The 15,037-nt window shown below is 43.2% G+C and overlaps 1 protein-coding gene across 6 annotated transcripts in view; it reads left to right on the top strand.

Annotated features, from left to right (window-relative positions):
- The window catches only part of Foxp1 (forkhead box P1), a 645,990-nt gene that overhangs the window by 377,885 nt on the left and 253,068 nt on the right, over positions 1 to 15,037 (top strand). Inside the window, exon 1 of one of the 6 annotated variants that reach the window (XM_070018959.1) lies at positions 14,771 to 14,911. The exons of the other annotated variants lie outside the window; for them this stretch is intronic. The gene's annotated coding sequence lies outside the window, so the exon portion shown is untranslated. Of the gene's footprint in view, positions 1 to 14,770; positions 14,912 to 15,037 lie in introns of those variants that run through there. 6 annotated transcript variants of the gene reach the window in all.

Genomic DNA, 15,037 nt, shown 5'->3' with positions numbered 1-15,037 from the left:
CCTATCAATCTCTGCATTGAAATCTCACCTCTCATTCCATTTTTCTCCTTCAGTGTCACTGTATTTCTGTTCGTATCTCTATCATCAAAGGGGCTCCCTTCCCAGCATTAGTTAGTAGGATGGACACATACCATACCCAGAGGAAAAAGAGAAGTAGGCAGGGAACTAGAAATCTAGAAATGAGGTGAAAATAGCCATTCCTGGCATGAAGACATCTTTACAGCCACAGGACTGCTCAACAGGCAGACCAAACTATGTAAATCTGTGTTTATCGCAGAGAATTCTACAGGGACAAATCTGTAGCATTAGCAATTATGACTTAGCTCAAAGTTGTTTCATTTTTCTTTCCTCCCATAATGCTTATAAACATCAATATAGCTTACCGCTTCAGGCGGTTTCCTCCTGGTTCTTTTAAGAGTTGTTTGTGTAGTGTGCATGTATTATCCCAGATGATGTGATTTGAGAAGGAAGCTCTAATCTCTTCTCAGCTTTGCCTCTTTCCCAGTTGTTCAGAGATGCAAGCTACACTTGGTAGTTTATGAAGTGAGAAGCATTAACTACAGACCTCATTCCTGATGGAGAGGATTGACTTTTGAACTATGGCTATCAGGCCAAAGGGATATTGGTGCCTTTAGTGTGTTAGAAGTAAGTGGCAATGGTCATGGGTACCCTGGCACAGGGCCACCTCGCGCTGCCACCTCCAGCTTGTGTCTTTGTCATCTTAGCTTTGGAGAAGCAAAATTCCGTGTTGCCTCTTGGGTCCGATTTCAGTGAACGTTGGTTATTTCTGGTGATGACTTGGAAAGGTTGGTGTTTATCCATAGGAACTACTGGAGGTGGATACAAGCTAAGCATCCTTATTATGAAAATGGGAAATGCAGATGGCTCCAGAATTTCAGACTTGATAAAGACCAAGGTGATGCCATACACGGCAGAGCTGACAACAGATTCATAGTCATAAAGAAAACACACACAGGGCTGGGAAGGTGGCTCAGTGGTAGAGTGCTTGCCTTGCATGCCTGAGGCCCTGGGTTCGATTCCTCAGCACCACATAAGCAAAAAAGAAAAAAGCCGGAAGTGGCGCTGTGGCTCAAGTGGTAGAGTGCTAGGCTTGAGCTGAAGAGCTGAGGGACAGCGCCCATGCCCAGAGTTCAGGCCCCACGACCGGACCCCCCCAAAAAAAAAAAGAAAACACACACACAACATAGTGTATAAAATTACCTGTACACTCCATGCATGAACAGTGGATTTCTTGATTAGGTGCCATCCTTTAGTTATTTTATTAAGTCTGTCCAAACACTCTAAAATCTGAATTTCAAAATACTTCTGAGCTTAATAATTTTGGGTTACTGACATTCTAACTTTCTCCTATCATTCATTCATTCACTTACATATCATTCAGTTATTCATTTAAGGATATTTACGGATAATTGTGCTCCTTGAGGCTGAATGCAAATTCTCTTAAATGAATTTCTTATATTATGTTAGAATGACTGGGCTTGGTTGGGCACATCTGCAGTCCCAGATACTTGGGAGAATGAGACATGGATAATATAGGGAGACTTTGTCAGGAATGGAGGGAGGGAGGTAAAGAAATTAAGAACAAAGCAGTGTTTGGTGTTCTTGACCTATAGTGTTGATCTGTGGCCATTTTCTTCTGAGCTTAATTTGATACTGAGTTATTCATAGAGCACCACTGAGTAAGAATGGTTCTGTTCCATTCAGTTACTAACTTGTTTGTTCAGTAGATGTTCTGAACACTCATCACATGTCAGCATGGAGGTGCTGGGTCCTCTCCTTTTCCCTTGATGGATTTCAGAAACTTGGCTAAAGTTCTTTGGTTTGTATTGATGCTGAATGGTTTATTGAGATGTATAAGATCAAATGCAAATTTGATCACAGCCCCCATCTCTTATCCCTTCCTGTCACATGTATTGATAGTTCTTTCACTCTCCTCTTCCTCTTCTCTACGTCTCTCCCCATCCAGCATGGGACCCAACAACTAACCATTCAACACTATACTGCCATCTCTCCCTCCCTATTCCTTCCCTCACTGCAATTTCACTGGCAACTCCACTGCTCTTTTTAGGACCATGAGAGTGTGATGCTAATTCTCACCATGCTAAGTACATGGGTCTGCATCATGGACTGTATTCAGCAGGCCTCATGGGCTCATTAGTCCCAGAGTGTGTGGTTATAGAACCTTCTCATTCACCATGTTGGTCATCCCTGAACGAATCTGCCACTACCCTCTGCAGAAGGTTTGGTTCTTTTTTTTCCGGTAAAGATGAAGGGACTTGAGTTAAGGCTGTAGCTCAGTGGTGGATGCCTTCCATCTGGAAAATCCCAGGTTCTGTCCTCAGCATCTCTCTCTCTCTCTCTCTCTCTCTCTCTCTCTCTCTCTCTCTCTCTCTCTCTCTCTCTCTCTCTCTCTCTCTCTCTCTCACACACACACACACACACACACACACACACACATTGTAACTAATTAGAATTCATTTCTCTACCAGAGAAGTCCTTTCTCTGTCTGAGATTTTACTCAAAATTGTTAACATCATTTCCACTCTTGGATCACCTCCTTGGTATATGAGAGGGAAGGAATTAGGCATCTACTGAGTAGTCACCATGTTTAGACCTAGAGGCTACATTTCTCCATTGTTCCTGATCCCATCTGCCCATCTGTATACCCATCCATACATCCATCTCTCTGTCTACCCAGCAAACTTGTACTGTTAGGCATTTGTGGAGCGATCAAGTTAGGACTTCTCATCTGGGCGGGGAAGGTGGGGATCATGCGGTCATCATCATATTGAAATGAACCTGACTTTTCACTAACATTACAAATTAAGTACATCTCAAGTACCTGGGCTGAGATATCCATCTCCTCTCTAAAGGTTCCATTTGATCTGGATTTCAAAGCATTCCTAAGAGTTTATTGATCAAAGAGGAGAAAAGGCACCTCCAGTGTGCATCAAGGTATGAACAAAGTGAGGAATGTTTGGAAAACAACCACCAAGAGTGATGCTGGGTTATTGGGGAAGGAGAGTGGGAGGAGAGTCCACATAATCACACCGGGGATCCTTGTTCCTCACAAAGGAATCGGGACACTCTTGATAACAGGGTCATTGTGAGCAGGAGAAGGATCTGGTGAAGTTGGCTTTGGTTTGGGCCTAGCAGAATATTCCTTTGGAGAGATCGTGAGGGCTGGATGATGAGAAGAAAGAAGATGAACCCGAAGATAACCTAGCACTCCTGAGATGAGAATTCTTCACCAGATCTTCATGATTACAAAATGTCAAAAGGGTTGGTGTGACTTTTCCCAAGATCAGAGGGGATGCATTTAAGAAAATGTGGGCAGCATTGGCTTTCAGAGCATGTGGTAGATGTTGGATGGTGGGAAGAATGTGCAGAGGGAAGAAGTTGCTGTTGGGTGCCCAGGGAATGGAAGTGAAGCAGACATGACAGAACTGGAAGCCAAGGGGACCTTTGGGAGGGACAGCATCACAAGGAGGGTGGAAGTCAGTGAAGTTGGGGTGGGGGATTGAGGGGGATGTGATCCTCTGAAGACTTGGATTCCCAGAGGCCTTGCCATGAGGAGTGAGAGAGAACCTGGGGTCTCCTGGCTTTGGCCGTATTTCCCGTGTGCCCCAATGCCCCTGGCACGTTACACATTTCCCAGGTGAGTTCTACCCCAGTCCTCCTGATGGACCTGGGGAAGGACTTGATCTTAGGGACCGCACAGTGTGTTTTCTGAAGACTTGTTCCTCCTTAGTGCAGACAGCTGTCAGGAGGAGGGGAGGCAGATAGACAGCACTTTTCAAGAGGTTCCACAGGAAAGAGGCTTTGGGGGGTAGGGGCCAGGAGACAGAAGTGGAGCCTGCAATGAGTCCTAAGGCTAGTCATGGAGATTGTTTCTGTATGACAGACAGACAGACAGACAGACAGACAGACAGACAGACAGACAGACAGACGGACAAAGAGTTTCTAGAAAGAGACATTGGCATTACGGGTGTACAATGGCCAGAGGGTATGGGCTTAGACTGGCACAAAGGAAGGAAGGGAAGGGCAGAGGATGAGATGATTTGATGTTGGGTGGGGAAATCCCCTTTGTCTTCTCCAACATTTTATCATCTTCAGCTCTCTAAACCACTTTAAACCACCCTCCACCCCTTCCTTCTCCAGGACTCCCCTTGCCCTGATTCTGCTTCTAGCGTGTGGAGAACAGAAGATTGTAGGACTCTGGTGTTCACATTGCTGTCTGCTGTCTCTGTGGAGGCATGTATGTGCATTCAAGTGTCCTGAGCTGAGTTCTCTCCTTCTAACAAGGGAGAGTTAATAAATGCCTGGCAACATGGTATGACGAGTGAATGTAGGACTTAGGGAAGGCCACTCCTGCTGTTCCTAACTCTGCAATCCTCTGGGGTTTGTTCTTAAGAGTTTTCTTCTCCCTCTCAACAATACTGCTTTTGACTTGTCACCTCCATTCTGAAGAACCTACAATGGTTTTTGTTTTCTATTCTGCTTCCCTCTTGAGAAGAGCATCTTTATCACTTTCCATTCCCATGAGAGAGCATCATTATTATCTTCTTCACGAGAGTGGGAAAACCAGGAAATACCAGTGATGCCTTTTCACTTTAGGTAATCAGACCCTTAGCACATCTTTGATTCTAGTTATGCAAGATTCTATCCATCCATCTGTCCATCCATCCATTCATCTGTGACAGTGAACTAAATTATTTATCAAATTACCTTGCATCCTGTTGGATGCAAGTCATAATCATCGATGGTTTACAGTTAAAAATTCAGAGGGGCTGGGAAGGAGGCTCAGTGGTAGAGCACTTGCCTTGCATGCATGAGGCCCTGGGTTCGATTCCTCAGCACCACATAAGCAAAAAGAAAAAAGCCGGAAGTGGTGCTGTGGCTCAAGTGGTAGAGTGCTAGCCTTGAGCTGAAGAGCTGAGGGACAGCTCCCAGGCCCAGAGTTCAGGCCCTATGACCGGACCCAAAATAAATAAATAAATAAATAAATAAATAAATAAATAAATAAATAAATAAATAAATAAATAAATTCAGAAAATTAAAATGCTATGTGTTAATTGTTCTGGTAGTAGTTAGTGTCAAGCTTTGGACTCCATGGAAAAATAGTTGTTCTGTGTATGGAGGCTGGCCACTCAGGAGGCTGAGACCTGAGGATTGTGGTTCAAAGCCAGCCCATGCAGAAAAGTCTATGTGACTCTTATCTCTAATAAAGTGGTAGAGTGCTAGCTTTGAGCACAAAGAGGCTCAGGGACAGCACCTAGGCCCTGAGTCCAAGCCCCAAGTGGAAGGCATGGGAAGTCTATCTTCCAGAAATACTGCTTTAGAGCCTGAGCAAACAATAACCCTGTGGACCTGGCTGTTACCCATTTAATAAAGTTTTATTGGAACACACCTGTGTCTACTTGCTTCCCTAATGCTTCTGTCTGCGTTGGTTTAATAGCAGAACAATGTAGTTGGGTCAGAGACTAGGTGACCTATGAAATGTTTACTCTGCAGCCCTATTTTTAGAAAAATTGTGCCCACCATGCATTAGAGTTTGGAAGTGGGAAGGCTGTAACTTCTGGGCAGGAGGAATAAGCAGAGAAAGAGGGTGTTCATTAAAGAAGAGTGAAGTTTCCAGGAATGTAAGAGAGCCCAAAAGTCAGAAGAGTCTTGCCTAAGAGTGTCAGCATGAATGCTAGTGGCATGTGCTGTTATGAGCTGGAGGAAGAATCCAGTGGAATTTAGCAACTGCAAGATCCTTAGTAGGGATCGTGAAGATATTTTCAGCAAAAGCCGCCTAATAGTGGGGTGAGGACAGGTGGGCGGGGAGGAAGTGGGGACAATGAGATGAAGTTCCTTCAGCCAGAGGAAAGCAAAAGGAAGAGATATGGGAGGGAGTAGAAAGAGACACTGGAGGGAAAGTAGCATTAATTCAAGATTGCCATGTGCACTCAAGGTGGAGAGGGAGTCTGGAGTCTGGGATGCAAGAGCCATTCACCAGCCAGGTTCTCGAGAAGCAAGAGCGGGGGGGGGGGGCCATTAACCACCGATTGGTTAAAGTCAGAAAATATGGACATGTGTGTGGTAGGGGTCATACTTCTTAAACTACAGCTCAGCAGCTATTACATTGTTTTAGGTATTGTCAGTCTTCTGTAGAGGATGTTTAAATATGGGAGAGGACAGTGAGGCTGTATGTCAGTCTTATGTCATTTTATGTAAGAAACTTGAGTGTCTAGAGTTTGGGTGCCTGTGATGGGGAGGCGGGGCAGATTCTGGGACCAGTCCTCTACCAACTCCCAGTTGTAGCAGATGACAATGTCTTCAGATACTGCCAGATTTCTCTGGAATGTGGGGAAATCATCCCAATTCAGAATTCAGTTCCTTTCCTTTCCTTCTTTCTTATTTTTTTTTCTGTCCTATTTTAAGTTTTTATATTTTTTTGTAGTTGAACCCAAAGTAAAACTTCCCAAAGATAAGTCTTAGTCCAAGTCATCCAATAGAAACCACTAGCTGGCCACAAAGGCATCTATCTGTGATCCTAGGTAATCAGGAGGCTGAGATACGAAGGTCACTCACTGACCAAGGCCAACCTGGGTAAAAGCACGAGACACCATCTAACAACAGATAACAGATAACAGATAACAGCAAAAATGGCTCACATGGTAGAGCACTGGCCTGCAAGGTGAGGACCCTACCTGATACCACCCAAAATGAAAAGGAAGCCACCCACTGTTGAGTATTTACCAAGAGTCTTGCTAGAGTCTTGGCCCTGCTCCAGCTAATAGTATGTCAGGTTATGAAAACTCATATAGATGCCAAGAGCCTTTTCCATATTACCTATTCTGCTTTTGCCATTTGCCAGTTGGCGTCATTCTGATAAAAGGTCAGAAGCCTCTTACCACAAACCCCCACTTGCTAGAAGGAAGCTAACTTTCTGGAAAAAGCATGAACAACTTGTACCAACATGGAAACCTGTTCCATCTTATTTTAAATTCACAGGGAACCCAGGAAGGGGAGGCATGTATTTGGAGAGCTGATGGAAGAGCTCTCAGCACACCCAGTTCTGTCCTGGCAGATTTCCCTTGAGCGGTGAGAGACTCAGGTGCCCTGTGCTCTTCGGCTGGGAGTTGTCTGTGGTCGCTTTCAGTCCTGGGCTTGCTTCCATTACCATTCAGTCCAGTTTGCTGGGTGCACTAATAATTAACCACTTATATCTACAACATAAGGCACACCTTGTTAATCCTATCTGCAATTATTAGCATGTATGTTCATGACTTCAACAAACTGCTTCCCATACAAAGGAGAAATGTGGCTGAAAAGCCAATTAAAGATTTCTTTCGATTTTTGAAGCTTTAAAAATGTTCATCAAAAGACGGCTTTGAATGAGGCTGGGCTGCACTTTTAGCCTCTGTCCTGCTCTTCATTTTTCCCTCTATAACTGCCACTTAGTAAACAAGAGCCAATCCTTAACAATAACCTAGAAAGTTCATGTGCTCCTCTATCACTGTCATTAGAAGAAATGTTGACTTTATTGGTGCTATATTCTTCTATAGCCAGGAGACACGGGGGGGGGGGGCACTTCACAACAATTTAACTGAGAACACAGTCGTAGTTCAGGTTCATTTTATGATGGGGAGAAAAGTGTTCTGCACTTGAGAATTTTTCAGTGGCCTCCCAAAGGGCTGGGTTTTACGGGCTGGTAATAATCACTGTGATTTATTGAGCACCTACTACATGCAAGGCACTTTGCATAGATTATCTTTGTGCTCTCCAAGCACTGTGCATTTTTCACAATAGCACTTATCTCAGATCAGATCTCCACTTATGCGTGTGGCTAATTGATTAATGCACATCTTCCCCATTAGACAGTTACCTCCATGTTGATGAGACTGTATTGATTTTTGTTCCCTGCTGTTGCCCCAATGTGTAGTGCAGGGCCTGGCATATACTCTGTGGAAAGTAAATTTTGCTTAGAAAGAAGAGAGAGATACAGAGGTTTGATTTTAGAACAAGGAAAGGAAAGGATGGGATGGTTGGTGGCTTGTTGGCAGAGCTGGGAATCAATACCCAGATAGATCTTCCCCCTTTCCTGCAGATTCCTTTCTCAGGCTTTGTGATGCAGGGGTGTGGTCTGTGTCTTCATAAAAGGCACATTCTCTTGAGAGAGTAGCACCACAAGGCAGTAAACCCAACCTTTGGGAGACCAAAGGAGGAGGATTGCGATTTTGAGGTTAGCCTGGATTACATACCTACATTCTGTTTCTCAAAAAAAGAAAAGAAAATAGGAGATTCTGTTTCTGTAGGTCTGAGATGGCTGTACAGGGTATATTTTGTGTGTATGTTGTGTGTGCATGCACATGCATGCATGTGTGCGTGGGGATACTGAGCTTGAATTCAGGGTCTTGTGTTGTTACTTCGTTTTGTTGCTCACGGTTGATGTTTTACAACTTGAATCACACTTCTACTTCTGGCTTTTTGGTGACTAATTGGATTTCTCTGCCCAGACTAGCAGGATCCTCAGATCTCAGCCTCCTGAGTAGCTAGGATTACAGGCCTGAGTCACTGGCTACAGTGTGTATTTTTAACAAGCTCCAGGCAGAGGCCCGTTCCTCTTCACAGACCCAGGCTTTGTATTTCCACTATTATATGGAGTTGTCTGGGCAGAGCGATAACTTCCTTATCTCTTGAAGGCGAGTGTAACTCTTCTTGGAAAGCCTTGCCTTGAGAAGGGGTCCTTAGTACCTGAACTGAGCCCTAAAGAAGCAGGAGTCCTGGGTAGTAAACACCTTGGTCTCCTTCCCTTAGTGCCTATCCATGGGCTGTGTGATCTTTGATGCGTCTTAACTCAGATGTTCATTTTACAGGTGATGAAAGTCAAGCCCAGTAATTACAACTCCCTAGTGTAGGGGCCCAGATAGTAAGTCTCGGTACTCGGTACCAAGTACCGTTTCCATTCCATGCATGCTGGATTGACGTCCTGTCCTTCCACTTCTCATATTCACCTAGGAGCAGCCACCCTGTTATCACAGAGTGGATGGCCTCTCTGTCCGCGTCAGACAAGTGGCCACTTAGGACCCTGCCTGGCATGCCCTTTCTCCCTCCCTGTTTGGGGGTACCTCAAGCTCTGCTCTTCTCGCAGGCATGCCTGTGAGTGATGAAGGCAGTTGATGAAGGGCCTTTTTTCCAAGACCTCCCTGGCTGGGCGCTTTTCCCACAGCCCCTGAAGATGAGGCCATTCAGAAATTGCCTTTCTTCTTTGGCAGAGGGGAGGATGCAAAGTCAAGGTGCTTATCTGGACTGGAAAAGGCGCCGGGAGGAGGGGAGGCTCTCTGTGACAAAGGGCCCCTCTGTCAGAGCTGGGATTGCTTATCACCCAGCACTTTGGATTCTTTGGTCCAAACTCCACCTAACTTGCTCACCAGTTCCTGGCTGTATCACAGACCATGGATCCAGCCCGTGCCAGCAGTAAAACTTTGCTGCAGGAGGTTCTTGGCTTTCAGATGGCTTGTTTCCTGCCACTCTCCCCAGATGTGTTCATGACCTTTGTGCCTTGATTGGAGCCATTACCATGGAATGCCCATACCACCATTGTTATATGTGCTGGGATTTCAATCTACCCATCTGTGTGTTGTGTCCAGATTGTGTACCACTAAAAATTGAAAAGGCACTACAGAAAAGACTTATTTGAGGCTCTGTATTTTGCAAACCTCCTTCAGATGCTTTTCTTTATGGGGCTTAATTGTGCCTAGGCGGACATGGAGGTGGTTTAATGAGACGAGGACTTCCAAGTTCCCGGCATCATTATATTATTGAAATTGTACCGCACGTAAATTGGCAGATACCTGTAGTTTGTTCTGAAGTCACTCACTGAAGAGCCTGCGTTAGTTCTCTTCGTGGGGACGGCCGAGGCCCGGGGGTGACAGATGATGAATGAGGGCTAGATCACGGGTGGAACTTTCCCAAAGCACAACATGAGCTTTCACATCTTTCTTTCTTTCTTTCTTTCTTTCTTTCTTTCTTTCTTTCTTTCTTTCTTTCTTTCTTTCTTTCTTTCTTTTTACATTATGGTTTCTTTCTTTCTTTCTTTTTACATTATGGTTTCTCCCTTTCATTTTTAGTATTCGCTTGTTTGCAAGTTCTTTTTATTTTATTTTTATTTTTTTGATGGTTTTAATCTATGTAAACTACACTTTGATTAATGATCTTTCCAAAAGGTAGTGATTAAAGTTTACAGATGTGGGGAGCCACAAATACAAAAGAGAGCTTACATTTTTGTGTGCCTATGTGTCTATGTATGTATGTGTATATGTATGTCTCTCTCTCTATGTATATATTCCCATTTTTATAATATGTTAGTAACATAGTCCCTATTGCCATAAAAAACCCTGTATTTTATGAAATGATACGATCTGTGAAGCATTTCCCATTATGTAGACACCATGTGTTTAAATTATAGCAATTTCTTAAGATTTTTAAGGCAAAATGAGCTCTTAGAAGTGTGATTAATAGCAGGGAACAAGGCTAGTGCTGGGTCATCAGGGGCACTCCATTACAAAAAAAAAAAGGTTAGACTAATAAAAGCATCCATCTCTTTAACCAATAAAGCATTCGAATGATGTGCTGATACATCTCATCCTATAGTGGTCACTTGGTACTGAGTACACTCTGAACTTGAATGCAGGGAAGGCCACAAGTCTGAATGGCTGATGCACCAACCCTTGTGGAGTGAGAAGAGGCATGGGGGGGGGGGGGGCAGCTCTGTATGGGACCTGCAGGTGTGATATGGAAGCAGACTGCTGTGCAAGGTGTCTTCAAGAACACAATTCCCACAGCCCAGGAGCTGTGGTATGGGCTATTCTGTTTGCTATTTCTCTAGCATTGTCAGTGTACACATAGACCTTTCATAAGTGCTTCATGAATCGTACTGCTAGGAAGTATATAACGTCCAGAATGCAATCAAATGTGGAATGTTTTTAGGCCTCACAATAGGGCAGGGGCAGATGGAAATGGTAAATAATAATAATAGTAGTAATAATAATCATAATGAAGCTAAAATTAGACATGGATATTTTTGGCTCAGGAAACTGGTGCAAGGGTCTACTCCGCTGACAGGCCCCTTCTGGGAATCAGAAGCTGTGAAAAGAAACAATTGGGGCAAAATCTCAGACCCTCCAAGATCATCCTCTGGGTGATTTTCAGTTCTTATATTTGTTGGTTGAATATCTTATGTTAAAGATATCATAATCAGGATATGATTTCTTTTTAAAAATTAACCTCTGAAAATGGAGGTCCATAGACTAAAGGAAGTCAAGTAGGCTTTTAACAAATTGTAAGGAAAAGAAAAAGAAAGTTGCAGAGCACCTCAATTGGTAGAACACTGGTCTAGCAAGAGCACAGACCCAGAGTTCAATCCCTAGTACTGCCCCCCCCCAAGCATTTACTGTCAAATACAAAGGAGCCCCATATCAGTTAATAGTAATGTGCCTGAATCTAGCTTCACTCTGAAAATGTTAGAGCTCAATTATTGGCCTTTATTAAAGGTTAAATGATCATCATGGGTTTATTTAATTAGCCAATCAACTGTATTTATTTAATTTATTGAGTTATTTTGGTGGGTACTGTACGTTGTTGTTGTTTATAATTCAAGGCTTGTGTTTTTGCACATAATGAGCTGGGTTACAATTCTTTGAACCGATACCTCCTTCATGCTGCTTATTTACTGACATGGAGTCTGCTCTACTTAGTTTTTGCCTGGGGTTAGCAGCAAGATCTCCCAATCTCTTCCTTCCAACCAGTTAGGAATTATAGGCATAAGCTATCATACCAGACATAAAATGTGTTTATTATGCTTTCCCAGATATTCTAGTTGGACCCAATGTCCAGAAAACAAAGTGATACTTGGTTCAGGAGAATGGAGAAGAAGTTGAAGGCTGGATAGTGAGTGGTCACCACTTTCTGCTACAGACAGGACAGGAAGGAAGCCAGGGCACACGTTCTTCTCCAGCTCTTCTTTCTTTTGTCTTCTGAGTTCTCACTGGGCCCTTGGGTGAGGCTTGCCTTCTAGTCATGCCCACCATGTATATCAGTGGAGAGGGTGGAGTTGGGGAACGTTCTGTGCTGAAGGCGTTTGAGGAAGATTCTCTGTATTAGTTGCTCCACAGCCAGACTTGCATCATCCCTCAGTTGAGCAAATCCGGTTTTCTTTTTCTGGGGCAGTAGACTAGCTCCAACCTTCCAGGGCTTCCTGGGGAAGAAAAGAGAGTTTGGTGTCCCCTTCCTCGGGCCCATGCAGTTGTAACAGGCCAGGAACCTGAGAAATTGGCTCTTCCTAGCCCCTTAAGGCTCAGTGGAAAATTCTTCCCCAGGCACGGCTCTGTTGATTTGTGGGAAAGGAGACAGTTAGCAGAGGAGGACTTTGGAAACAAACCACAGCACAACAAAACAAAAACACCAGCGCAAACATTGGAGTTGCTTTGTGACTTTAGGCTTGCAGAACACAGATTAGATAACCGAAGCAGGAGCTGGAAGCGAGAGGTGCCAGTAGAGGCTGAGAAGGAGGACGGGGGAAGTGAGAGGTTTGGACATAGTGAAAGGAATAACAAAATGGTCTTGTTGTTTTCCTTACCCTCTTTTAGACAGACTAAAACTCCAACAACATAGTAATATAATTACCCAAATCCTCTAAGGTGTGTCTCATATTTTATTTTATTGTACTTTGTAAGTGTTCTTTTTTTTCCCCCCTTTCCAGATTTTGCTTTGGATATCCAGCAGACAATGTTTTGCCATACTTTACACTGACATTATGTCGAATTAAAAAATAGTAATAATTAACTGATTATAAGTGTAAGACATAGATAGATTACAGAACTATTTTTTCAGTCTGTTTTGCTTATTAGATTTTTAAGTAATGTAGGGATGTTATTCACACGTAGCTAAATCAGGCAGTTTAATAATGTTAAAAGTATCTGTAGAATAGGTTGATAGTAATGCTTTAATTGCAGATTGTGTTTCTAAATATAGCATTTCTGATTAACATGGTAGTGTTAGTATAAAGCACGGGAACCTGCATTTGGTGTTAGCAGACACATGAAGCAACTTGCTAAAAGATTAACCATTTCTGGCTGGGAATGTGGCTTAATGGTAGAGTGCTTGCCTAGCATGCATAAAGCCCTGGGTTTGATTCCTCAATAAACAGAAAAAGCGGAAAATGATAGTGTGGCTCTAGTGGTAGAGTGCTAGCCTTCAACAAAAGAAACTTAGGGACAGTACCTCAGGCTCTGAGTTCAAGCCCCAGGACTGGCAAAAAGAAAAATAAGATTTTCTTCATACCACTTTTGTTAGTGAACACATTGAACTTACTCTAGGCTTTTGAAAAGCTATAATTTCGTTGATGCAAAGCTGACAAAATGAACTCCTGAGTGGTTTGTATGGACCACCAGCTGATTATATAATCTCTTTTAACAACAAAATCATAACCTGACATTGTTTGGTTTTTGCAGAGTGGTTGAGAATGCCACAAATCTTTTTTTTTTTTTTTTTAATTTAAATTTGTGGGCCCAAGAGGCTGAAAGACATCTTGGAACTGAAGCTAGGTAGCTGGGGACAAAGTAAGATCAGGGTGTTCTTCTAGATGAGTCTTTTAGGCTCAGCACCTGGGTTTGACCCATTTGTTCATTGATAAAAGAAGATGAGTCCAGGAAATGAACTCAGAGTTACTCAAGCATGCAGATTTGGTAATGTTTTACAGCTGTCTTGAAGTCCAGCCTTCACTGGTTCCCAACAGTGTGGGTTCTACACTCCTATTGGCAGGCCAGGTAATAAGGGGGAGTTGCCTGGACTCTTAGTGCCTCATTTGGAGACAACCTCTTCGGTTCACAGTGGGGGACATGTCTTTTTAAGTTTCTAAGTAATGTCACCAGGAAAGAGTTAACTGGATTTCACTTGATTCATTCTGGCTTCACTGCTGATGAGTAATTCAAGGTTGGTGACAGCAAATTGTTGTTTATAAGCAGACATGGCATTGTGCAAACAAGCAGACTTGGTCTCCAACTGGTTTGATTTCATGGTGGTCAGCAGCTGATCTATGTAACTTACAACCTTTCTGCCTCTCTAAATGTCAGAAGAATGACTGCTTGTTTATCTTGCCTTCTTCCCAGCTGTTTACTCTGTAATGCATTTACCTCGACCTTGGTTCCAGGAGAGAGGCCCTTTTCTCCTGCCCAGCTCTGTTTACGTTTAGTCCTGCCCCTGGTGTCACCTATGAAATCTGTTGATTATTCCACCTGGTTAATGTTAAATTGCTCTTGTAAGATGATGTGTTTGTTCATAAACACAAATGCCAGGCCCTTGTTTACTGTACCCATGGCAGCCATGGTTATTAAACAAATACTGCTTTGTTTGCGGGTGGAGCAGAAGTTTATCCTGAAAGGTCTGTTTTTTTTTGTTTTTTGTTTTTTTTTTTTAAATAACCACACACACACACACACACACACACACACACACACACACACACACACACACACACACACACACACACACACACACACACAACTTAAATGCTAGAATTTTGATTTTTGATAAAAGGAGAAAAAAGGGGAACTTGTCCCTGGAATGTAGTTGAAACAGACTTAGGTTTGCTTTTCTTATCTTTTGCTTGGATGAAGGGCCTGGAGAGATTAGCAAGTTGTTTGGTTTTTCTAAGAGATTTCCTTAGTGTAATGATATCTATGCAGTTGTTTGCTTTTTCCAGAGGGGAGAGAACTCTCCTGGAAGGCCACTAGCTCTGAGAGCATCGGATGGCTAGAAAATGCTTTGTGGAACAAACAAGGACTTAGAAGGTATAGGAGGAAAAAAAATCTAGTAATATGACCAAGGGAAATACCATCGAAAGGTATGGTCGTTGGCTTTTATGTGACTGTGTTTTGTATGTTGTGTGTTGTATGGACTTGGTCTGGGCCTATTTGTTTTGAATGCTCTGAAGTATGAGAAGAGAAGGGTAAGTTTTAGTTTGTTGTAT

This window comes from Dipodomys merriami, unplaced genomic scaffold, assembly GCF_024711535.1.
Source record: "Dipodomys merriami isolate MVZ:Mamm:240054 unplaced genomic scaffold, mDipMer1.0.p SCAF_13, whole genome shotgun sequence".
Classification (NCBI taxonomy): Eukaryota; Metazoa; Chordata; class Mammalia; order Rodentia; family Heteromyidae; genus Dipodomys; species Dipodomys merriami.
The sequence above is the reverse complement of the archived record's forward strand: the minus strand, read 5'-3'. Positions and strand labels throughout refer to the sequence as shown.